An 11,205-nucleotide genomic window follows, 5' to 3' on the forward strand; every position below is an offset into this window, starting at 1 on the left:
GGAATGAAGGCTGACCTTTTCTAGTCCTGTGGCCATTGCCGAGTTTTCCAAATTTGCTGGCATATTGAGTGCAGCACTTTCACAGCATCATCTTTCAGGATTTGAAATAGGTCAACTGGAATGCCATCACCCTCACTAGCTTTGTTTGTAATGATGCTTTCTAAGGCCCACTTGACTTCACATTCCAGGATGTCTGGCTCTAGGTGAGTGATCACACCTTCGTGATTATCTGGGTCATGAAGATCTTTTTAATATAGTTCTTCTGTGTATTCTTGCCACTTCTTCTTAATATCTTCTGCTTCTGTTAGGTCCATACCATTTCTGTCCTTTATTGTGCCCATCTTTGCATGAAATGTTCCCTTGATATCTCTAATTTTCTTGAAGAGATCTCTAGTCTTTCCCATTCTGTTCTTTTCCTCTATTTCTTTGCGTTGATTGCTGAGGAATGCTTTCTTATCTCTCCTTGCTATTCTTTTGAACTCTACATTCGAATGGGAATATCTTTCCTTTTCTCCTTTGCTTTTCGCTTCTCTTCTTTTCACAGCTATTTGTAAGGTCTCCCCAGACAGCCATTTTGCTTTTTTGCATTTCTTTTTCTTGGGGATGGTCTTGATCTCTGTCTCCTGTACAATGTCATGAACCTCTGCCCATAGTTCATCAGGCACTCTGTCTATTAGATCTAGTCCCTTAAATCTATTTCTCACTTCCACTATATAATCCTAAGGGGTTTGATTTAGGTCATACCTGAATGGTCTAGCAGTTTTTCCTACTTTCTTCAACTTAAGTCTAAATTTGGCAATAAGGAGTACATGATCTGAGCCACAGTCAGCTCCCAGTCTTGTTTTTGCTGACTATATAGAGCTTCTCCATCTTTGACTGCAAAGAATATAATCAGTCTGATTTTGGTGTTGACCATCTGATGATGTCCATGTGTAGAGTCTTCTACCACCTGACAATTCAGCTCCTAGGTGTGGATCCTAAGACGCTCCTGCCCAAGTGCCCCCAAGGATTAATTATACGAATGTTAGTAGTAGCTCTGCTGAAAGCAAAAACTGGAAACATCTCAAATGTCCATCAATAGCAGAACAGATAAAGCAATTATGGTATATCCACACAATAAAATATTGTCCCCAAGTGACTATGAATGAAACATAGTTGCTTGCAACAACATAGATATTAGAAATTTAATGTTCAATGAAAAAGGACAATCACGGTAAAAAATACAAACAGTATGATACCATGCTTATGAAGCTCAAATGCAAACAAAAAAATTAAATAATATGTTTTCTAAGCATATATGCAATTTGTTTAAAGCAAGGAAATTATAAATACAAAATTCAAAATAACAGTTAGGAGGAGGCGGGGAAACAAAATAACATCCTAGTTCAGATTGGATGGTGGCTTCATGAGTGTCCATTATATTTTCATTCTTTATAGTTTATATGTAATATTTTATATGTATTAAATATGATAACAAACTATTTGTAAATAAAGAAAAAGGCAGTAGAAAGTGTTATAGGAGCATGCAGAAAATGAGTTGTTTACTTCTTCCTGGAAGAGAGGAGACATTAAGGAGAATTTCATCTAGTAGGTGTGTCAGGAGTCCCCAGGTTCAGTGATTCACTAGAAGGCCTCAGAGGACTCAGTATATCACTGTACTCATAGCTATGATATATTATAGCCAAAAGACAAAAATAATCAGCAAAGGGAAAGGAGGCATGGGGAAAAGTCCAAGGAAACCAAGCATAAACATCCAAGAGTCCCTTCCCAGTAGAGTCACACAGGACATAATCAATTCCTCCAGCATGAAACTATAACCCCACTTGTGAGGTGCTGTCTACCAGAGAAACTTCCCTGAGCCTAGGAATCCATGGCTTTTATCAGAGGTTAGCTGTGTAGGCACTCTGCCAAGCATGTACGAAAATTTCAAACTCCCAAAAGGAAAGCTGGTGTTTAGCATAAACCATATTGCTAGCACAGTTTAGGCTCCATGATTCACTGATATATGTTAGGGTAGTTAGAAACCCTCCTAAAATCCAAATTCCCAGGTGCTAGCCAAAGGCCAACCTTGAAAGCAGGACTTTCAGAGAAAAACAGTCTCAGACTTGCTACATTCACTTTTTTCTGCATAGTTAGTAATACTGCGGCTGATATTTGAGGTAAAACTTCAAGAAACATGTAAAATGGATAAAGTAATGTGGTGAAAGGACATTAAAGCCAGTAGGAATAGTATATACAGAGGTAAATAGGTATGAAAAGATGCCCTATTTGGGTAACAAACCACAGTGGGGAAGTCCTTTCAATTTGGGTGGAGCACAAAGTACATAGGGTTAGAGTCAGACTTAAACTGAAGAAAGTAGGGAAAACCACTAGACCATTCGGGTATAACATAAATCAAATCCCTTAGGATTATACAGTAGAAGTGACAAATAGATTCAAGGGATTAGATCTGATAGACAGAGCGCCTGATGAACTATGGATGGAGGTTCGTGCATTGCACAGGAGACAGGGATCAAGACCACCCCCAAGAAAAAGAAATGCAAAAAAGCAAAATAGCTATCTGAGGAAGCCTTACGAATAGCTGTGAAAAGAAGAGAAGTGAAAAGCAAAGGAGAAAAGAAAAGATATACCCATTTGAATGCAGAGTTCCAAAGAATAGCATGGAGAGATAAGAAAGCCTTCCTCAGTGATCAGTGAAAAGAAATAGAGGAAAACAATAGAATAGAAAAGACTAGAGATTTCTTCAAGAACATTAGAGATACCAAGGGAATATTTCATGCAAAGATGGGCACAATAAATGACAGAAATGGTATGGACCTAACAGAAGAGGTGGCAAGAATACACAGAAGAACTATATTAAAAAGATCTTCATGACCCAGATAATCATGATGGTGTGATCACTCACCGAGAGCCAAACATCCTGGAATGCAAAGTCAAGTGGGCCACAGGGAGCATCACTACGAACAAAGCTGGTGGAGGTGATGGCATTCCAGTTGAGCTATTTCAAATCCTGAAAGATGATGCTGTAAAAGTGCTGCACTCAATATGCCAGCAAATTTGGAAAACTCAGCAATGGCCACAAGACTGGAAAAGGTCAGCCTTCATTCCAATCCCAAAGAAAGGCAATGCCAAAGAATGCTCAAACTACTGCACAATTGCACTCATCTCACACGCTAGTAAAGTAATGCTCAAAATTCTCCAAGCCAGGCTTCAACAGTATGTAAACCATGAAACTCCAGATGTTCAAGCTGGTTTTAGAAAAGGCAGAGGAACCAGAGATCAAATTGCCAACATCTGCTGGATCATGGAAAAAGCAAGAGAGTTCCAGAAAAACATCTATTTCTGCTTTATTGACTATGCCAAAGCCTTTGACTATGTGGATCACAATAAACTGTGGAAAATTCTGAAAGAGTTGGGAATACCAGACCACCTGACCTGCCTCTTGAGAAATGTGTATGCAGGTCAGGAAGCAACAGTTAGAACTGAACATGGAACAACAGACTGGTTCCAAATAGGAAAAGGAGTACGTCAAGGCTGTATATTGTCACCCTGCTTATTTAACTTCTATGCAGAGTGCATCATGAGAAACACTGGGCTGAATGAAGCACAAGCTGGAATCAAGATTGCCGGGAGAAATATCAATAACCTCAGATATGCAGGTGACACCACCCTTATGGCAGAAAGAGAAGAACTAAAGAGTTTCTTGATGAAAGTGAAAGAGGAGAGTGAAAAAGTTGGCTTAAAACTCAACAGTCAGAGCCACCTGGAAAGCTCCTTCACATATACAGACATACATACATATAGTTACAGATCTACAAATCATTGATGATGTACGTACACTGTGGTCATACAGATTCACAGGAGATTGGATACAGATCTGAAGGCATGATGGGACTCATATTTATGCATTTTTGGATTCAAGTCTATTAATGTTTGAATACAGACATACACAAGTAGGGGTTCTACTGTAATTCATGCCAGAATAAGACATTAGGTCTTTCTGACCAGCTCACTGAAAATGTGAATTGAATATAAGTAAGAAAAGCAAAAGGCAAAATTTTATATACTCCATGGAGATGATTGTAGACTTCCCTGGTGGCTCAGACGATAAAGCATCTGCCTACAATGCGGGAGACCTGGGTTAGATCCCTGGGTGGGGAAGATCCTCTGAAGAAGGAAATGGCAACACACTCCAGTACTCTTGCCTGGAAAATCCCATGGAAGGAGCCTGGTAGGCTATATTCCATGGGGTCACAAAGAGTCGGACACAACTGAGCGACTTAGATGATTGCAAATTTTTATTAAAATGTCAATCAGTGGACAAGGAAATGGCAACCCACTCCAGTATTCTTGCCTGGAGAATCCCACGGACGGAGGAGCCTGGTGGGCTATAGTCCATGGGGTCGCAAAGAGTCGGAAACAACTGAGTGACTTCACTTTCACTTTCATGTGAGTACCTGTGGCGGATTCATGTGGAGGTTTGACAGAAAGTAAAATTCTGTAAAGCAATTATTCTTCAATTAAAAAATAAATAAATAATTTTTTAATTAATAAAAAAGATTAAATGTCAATCAGTTTTTCTAAAAAAAAAACCTCAACAGTCAGAAAACTAAGATCATGGCATCCAGTCCCATCACTTCATGGGAAATGGAGAAACAGTGACAGACTTTATTTTGGGGGGCTCCAAAATCACTGCAGATGGTGACCACAGGCATGAAATTAAAAGACGCTTGCTTCTTGGAAGAAAAGCTATAACCAACCTAGACAGAATATTAAAAAGCAGAGACATTACTTTGCCAACAAAGGTCCATCTAGTCAAAGCTATGGTTTTTCCAGTAGTCTTGTATGGATGTGAGAGTTGGACTATAAAGAAAGCTGAGCACCAAAGAATTGATGCATTTAAACTGTCATGTTGGAGAAGACTCTTGAGAGTCTCTTGGACTTCAAGAAGATCCAACCAGTCCACCCTAAAGAAATCAGTCCTGAATATTCACTGGAAGGACTGATGCTGAGGCTAAAGCTCCAATACTTAGGCTACCTGATGCAAAGAACTGACTTATTGGAAAAGACCCTCCCTGATGCTGGGAAAGATTGAAGACATGAGGAGAAGGGGATGACAGCAGATGAGATGGTTGGATGGCATCACCAACTTAATGGACATGAGTTTGAGTATGTTCCAGGTGTTGGTAATGGACAGGGAGGCCTGGTATGCTGCAGTCCATGGGTTCGCAAACAGTTGGATACAACTGAGTGACTGAACTGAACAAGGTGCTTGGCAAAATACCAGAAGAAGGAAGTGGAGAGGGAAAGAGTCAGACTATAATGGACCTCTTACACCACAGTGGGACATTTTAACTGTCCTGAAAGCAATGGGGAGTCGAAAGTTTTGTCAGTGAGGAGGTATAGTACAATGCCTGGCTGAAACAGACTGTTTATGTCCTTACAAAATTATGACGTTGAAATCCTAATATCTCTGTTATGGTACTTGAAGGTGGGCCCTTTGGGAGGTGAATAGGTGATGAGGGTGGTACCCTTATTAATGAGATTAGTGCCCTTATAAAAGAGATCCTAGAGAGCTCCCTCACCCTGTCTGCCATGTGAGGACAGACCATCTATGAACCAGGAAGAAGGCCCCCACCTGACACCAGCTCTGCCAGCACTTCAGTCTTGGACATTCCAGCCTCCAGAACTATAAGAAATAAATGTTGGTCATTTAAGCTGCTCAATCTATCGTAGTTTGTTATAACAGCCCAAATGGACTGAGACGCTGGCACATAATGTAGTAGGCTCTAAATAAAGCCTCTGATTTGATGTGACTAAAACTACTATGCCAGTTCAAGATCCATACTGATTTCTTGGAAATCCTTTGGCAGAGATGACAGAACTTCATTGATCATTTTAAGCCCTTCTAGATTTCATTAGATACATTAACTAGACTATATCTCTCTGACCCACAATCAAATGTACAGACTATTAACTGAAACTGGTTCTCAGAATTTTAGGATCTAAAACTGGCTCTAGAAAAGCAGGATTGAAGTGATGTAGGCTTTACCGAGATGGAAACTAGAGTGTAGTAACAATTTGTTAAATTACAGGAAAATGTGGGTCTTGGAATAAACCAGTAACAACTACCCTGTATTATGTGCCAGGCAATGTGCTAGGTAGTTTAAGATTATTTTCGTTAATCTTCACAACCACCATTTAAAATCCTTATCATTTTTTCATTTACAAATGAAGAAGCCAATTTACAAATGTGAAACAATTTACCTAAAATCACATAAGTCATGGGAGCAGAATGGAGCAGTTGACGTCAAGCTGAGAACCTCACAGCTTTAAATGACTGCCTGTTTGTTTTTTCCCTCAGAGATTATTGAGGTTAATCCCCAGCCGCTTGCCTCAGATGTCATCTAGGTCTGAAACATCATGACCATCCACTGCCCCTCATGTGGCTCTGACTATCCACCTCTTCTTCCCCAAGGGTGACTTGGTAGAGCTAAAAATGGTTAGAATCCCTAGACTGCCATGAGGGTGATGAGAAGCAGCAGTCTTATCTGTTTACTCTAACTTGCCATACAGACATGCTCATTTTCTAAGTGGGCTATGACACTGAAAAAGTTGAGCAGCTCTGCTTGAAACCTAATCTTCCTCCTTTCAAAATCCTCTGGAAATCCCAATCTGGAATCAGCAAACTCCACTATACCCTCAATCTGTCATTTGAAAGCCACTGAATTAAAATTTGGCATCTGCTGAAGACACTGCTTCCCTGAAGACACTAATAAAAATGACCCAGCCTGAGAAATAGACTAGGATTGTAGCAAAGATCATTCCCAGAGTGTGGTTTTTCCACCATTTCCCTCAGGAATACCCATGCTGTTTTTTAGATTAATTTTTCAGGTTTGCAATAACACTTGTTCATATCCTGTTTAAAAAAAAATAAAAACTAATCTATGGCCACTTCTAACAGCTAGAAATGTGTTTGCCTCATATAGGGTAACGCAGAAACCATCATGATCCCCACAACTGTGGCTTCATTATTTCACTCTATCCACACTAGACATGTTTTTTTTTTTTTTCTTTTTCTGTTTTATTTTATTGATGCTTTGACGTCTTGGGCCTTGTAGACCAGAATGGAACTGTCCCTCTCAGGGTTCGCTAATATATAGAGATAGAAAACAACTTGCCTTCAATCACACTGTTTTGTGCACACCAACCAATCCAAACCAATATGCCTAACCACTTCCTTTATGGACTCTCATGCACCAAACCAATATTCTCACTGCCCTAAATCACCCAGGCCAGGTACCAGAAAACTAGGGATCACCCATATCGCCCAGAGCCCTGTTAAGATTATTCAAACTGGGACTTTCCTGGTGGTCCAGTGGTTAAGAATCCACCTGCCAATGCAGGAGACATGGGTTCAATTCCTGGTGGGAAAGGATCACACGTGCCACAGGGCAACTAAGCCCGTGTGCTACAGCTACTGAGCTCATGCACCATAACTACTGAAGCCTGTGTGCCCTGAGAGCCCGTGCTCTGCCACAAGAGAAGCCACCACAATGAGAAGGCCACACACCACAAGTAAAGAGTAGCCCCCGATCACTGCAGCTAGAGGAAGCCCACACACAATTAAGACCCAGCACAGCCAAAAATAAAAATAAATAAATATTTTAAAATAACAACATTCTAAAAAAAAAAAAGAAAGAAATTATTCCAAAGTAGCCAACTCAATCTCTTTCCTTGCCTCACCCATTCCTTCTTGTGGAAACCATAATAAAGTCTCTGGGCAAAGCTTTCTCCTCACACCTTCTGCCTCCTGGCCAACTTTTGGGCTTAGGTCCCTGCATGTGCCTCTTGGGAACTCTGCATAATAAAACTTTCAATGGCATTGAACCCCTGTGTCCTAACTCAGTCACCTCTATAAATTAAGTACTGGGCACAATCAAAACATTTGTCACTTCCATTATAGCAGTTAACATATATTCTCAGATATTATGTATATAGTAGATACTTTCATCTCCAGAGTCTAATCTCCCTCAGGACAGAAACCATATTTTACTAAAAAGCTCTGTAGTGTGGGTTTACATGCCCAAGAATGCACACAATCAGTGTTTATCCAACTGATTTGCTGAACTGTGGTCAATTCCTATCCCTTGGCAAAGCCATTTCCTTGCAATTGTTCTTCTCCTATAGCAACAGTACACCGTAGGATATGCAGAGAAGTGGTTCTCATTTTCCACAGGAAAGAAATAAAAAAGCCAGCCCCACAAACACAAGGCATTACCTAGACTGCTGGGTCCCAATAAGGAGTCCAGGCCTAGACCAATATTAGAGGCATTTACACCGAGACAAAGCAGAAAACTGGGAACATGGCTGTTCAGCTACTCCGTGCTGTGGCTCAGGACTCTGGTTGGTAACGACACAGGAGACAAATCGTGACAGCACTCATTGGAGAATAAATGGAAATTATTCTGAGTATCTAATTGGATTGACAGTGAGGAACTGGGGATTGTTTTTCGAAAACCTAAAGCATCTTAACTATCCCATTCTCAAGATTTGTTCCATTGTGTTTTTTAAATTACATATGCTTGAGTTCTGGGACTTAAACAGAGTTGTATTTGTAACTGAATAATTCAGATCCCCTGGAGATGGAGATGGCAAACCACTCTAGCATTCTTGCCTGGAAAATCCCATGGACAGAGGAGCCTGGTGGGCTACAGTCCACAGGGTTGCAGAGTCAGACATGACTAAAGTGACTTAGCAAGCAGCAAAACGCAAAGATAAGTATCTAGAAATCCTCTTTAAGATAAATAAGTAGCATATAGTCATTGGTTTTTAGGTCATCTGGTATTGGCAAAAAGCCATGGATTTGCAGTTTGAGGACTGATATGTTCAAGTACAAGAGTGACTAGGTTCTGTCACTAATAAGCTGTGTGACTCTGATAAAGCCTTTACCTCTCTGCCTTTATTGAAAAATAAGAATCTATCATAAGAGAACCACCCTGACGATTAAATGTTAAAGGTGTTTCATCTGCTTCCGGGTCAGAGCCATGGCAGTGGCAAATTCAAGCCTCGTCAATCCCATGGTATTCTTTGATGACAGCATTGGCGGCCAGGAAGTTGGCCACATGAAGACTGAGCTCTTTGCAGACATTGTGCTTAAGACTGCAGAGAATTTTAGGCAGTTCTGCACAGAATTCAGAAAAGATGGGGTTCCAATAGGCTACAAAGGGAGCACCTTCCACAGGGTCATAAAAGATTTCATGATTCAGGGTGGAGGTTTTGTTAATGGAGATGGTACTTGAGTCACCAGTATCTACTGGGGGCCATTCGCAGATGAAAATGTTAAGCTTAGACACTTAGCTCCAGGCCTGCTTTCCGTGACAAACAGCGGTCCCAATACAACTGGCTGCCAGTTTTTCATCACCTGCTGTTAGTATGATTGGCTAGATAGGAAGCTCATGGTATTTGGAAAAAATCATTGATGGACTTTTGGTGATGGGAAAGATTGAGAATGTTCCCACAGGCTCCAACAATAAGACCAAGCTGCCTGTAGTGATCTCACAGTGTGGGGAGATTTAGTCCAGAGGGAGACTGAATCTCAGACCCTCTACCTCTGCCACTGCCTCTTCCCTTGTTCAATGTGATGCTCTTAAGTAAGATAACTTGGATTGGCCCCTGTGCTGGCTTCCCTGCTGGCTGCTGCCCCATTTGATCAAGAGAACTTGGAAGCATCACAGATTCAGAACCCAAAATTTTGTGTTTAAGCCAACTGTAAATAAAGTCATTTTATTTTAATGTTAAAGGTGGTTCATAAACTATAAAGCACTGCACAAACATCAGTCATCTCTTGCACTGGAAGCTCCAGCGCCTGGCATGAGACCTGACACAGAGCTAGAATTCCAAATTCACAGAGCTAAATGAGTAACTGATGAGTTGTGTGATCTCAGGCAACAAAAATCTCTTCTCCTCTACTTCCTCCTCCTCCTCCTCCTTTGATATCACTGTCACCCTTGTTCACTGGACTACAGTCATACTGTCCATTTTCTTGTCCTCCTAAACAGTAAGCTTACTCCTGCCTCAGGGCCTTTGTACCTACTGTTTCCTCTGCCTGAATCACTCTTCCCCAGCTCTTTGCACGGCCATTCCATTCTCCTCAGTCAGGTCTTAAGCCAACTGTCATTTCTTCGGAGGCTTTCTCTTACCACCCTAATGTTCCTCTCCTATCATTCACACAATATATATTCCTGTTTTATTTTCTCTACCTGTTGACCTATATACTCTCCTTCACTAGAATAAAAAACACTCTACTAGAGATTCCTTGTCTGTCTTTTTTTAATAATTTATTTGTTTGGCTGTACCAGGTCTTAGTTGTGGCACATGGGATATTAGATATTCATTGCAACATGGTGGTTCTTTCGCTGCAGCATGTGGGATCTAGTTCCCTGACCAGGAATTGAACCTGAGCCCCCTGCATTAGGAGTGCAGTCTTAACCACTGAACCACCAGGGAAGTCCCTCCTGTGTCTGTCTTGTTCACCACTGTATTCCAATGCCCCAAAACATGTAGCTCATAGAAAACTCTCAACAAACATTTGAATCAATAAGACTGAAATAACTTTATATCAAAAGTTTCATTTATTCAACAAATATTTTGTATGCACCTAGGAGGATTCAGGCTTTATTTCAAAGTGCTGGAGATTCAGCTGAGAACCAAACAGACAAAATTCCTGCTTTCTTGGGGCTTGACTTCTAGTGGGGAAACAAACAACAAATAAGATAAAAAGTGAAGTACATGCTGTATCTGATAGTAAGTTTTAAGGAGAAAAAATAAAGAGAGCAGGAAAGGAGGGTATGAAGTGTATGTGGAGGGCACACAGAAATGAGACTGAGCCATGAGATGTGTGGGGGAAGTGCATTCCAGAACAGGGTGAGTGGGACAGGAATGAAGGGGTTGGAGGCTAACACAGGAATGAAGGGGTTGGAGGTGATGAGGTCAGGAAGGTTAAGAAAATTCATATTGTATAGTGCCCTATCGACTAAACCAAGCACTTTGACTTTTACCAAAGAACGATGAAAAGGTTTTGAAGAATTTAAGCATGGGGTGTCATGATATGGTTCGCTTTAAGAGGATCGCTGGGGCTGCTGTTTTGGGAATACCTGAAAGGTAAGTGAAGGGACCAGTAAGGACATTACAAATACCATAGCA

The 11,205-nt window shown here is 40.9% G+C and overlaps 1 pseudogene; it reads left to right on the plus strand.

Annotated features, from left to right (window-relative positions):
• The first annotated feature begins 9,047 nt into the window (after positions 1 to 9,047).
• On the plus strand, positions 9,048 to 9,579 carry LOC128051649 (peptidyl-prolyl cis-trans isomerase H-like; annotated as a pseudogene).
• Positions 9,580 to 11,205: the final 1,626 nt, after the last annotated feature.

Source organism: Budorcas taxicolor, chromosome 7 (genome assembly GCF_023091745.1).
Source record: "Budorcas taxicolor isolate Tak-1 chromosome 7, Takin1.1, whole genome shotgun sequence".
NCBI classification, from domain to species: domain Eukaryota; kingdom Metazoa; phylum Chordata; class Mammalia; order Artiodactyla; family Bovidae; genus Budorcas; species Budorcas taxicolor.